We start from the raw sequence: 568 nt of genomic DNA on the forward strand, positions 1-568 counted from the left end.
CAGACATTGTCTTTTCTCCATTGTATATTCTTGCCTCCTTTGTTAAAGATAAGGTGTCCATAGGTGTGTGGATTTATCTCTGGGCTTTCTATTTTGTTCCATTGATCTATATTTCTGTCTTTGTGCCAGTACCATACTGTCTTGATGACTAAAGCTTTGTAGTATAGCCTGAAGTCAGGCAGGTTGATTCCTCCAGGTCCATTCTTCTTCCTCAAGATTGCTTTGGCGTTTAGAGGTTTTTTTGTATTTCCACACAAATTGTGAAATTATTTGTTCTAGTTCTGTGAAAAATACCATTGGTAGTTTTATAGGAATTGCATTGAATCTATAGATTGCTTTAGGTAGTATACGCATTTTCATTATATTGATTTTTCCAATCCATGAACATGGTATATTTCTCCATTTATTTGTGTCCTCTTTGATTTCTTTCATCACTGTTTTATAGCTTTCTGTATATAGGCTTTTGTTTCTTTCAGCTCAGTTCAGTCGCTCAGTCGTGTCCGACTCTTTGCGACCCCATGAATCGCAGCACGCCAGGCCTCCCTGTCCATCACCAACTCCCGGAGTT

Source organism: Bison bison, unplaced genomic scaffold (assembly GCF_000754665.1).
Source record: "Bison bison bison isolate TAMUID 2011002044 unplaced genomic scaffold, Bison_UMD1.0 scf7180017864238, whole genome shotgun sequence".
NCBI classification, from domain to species: Eukaryota; Metazoa; Chordata; class Mammalia; order Artiodactyla; family Bovidae; genus Bison; species Bison bison.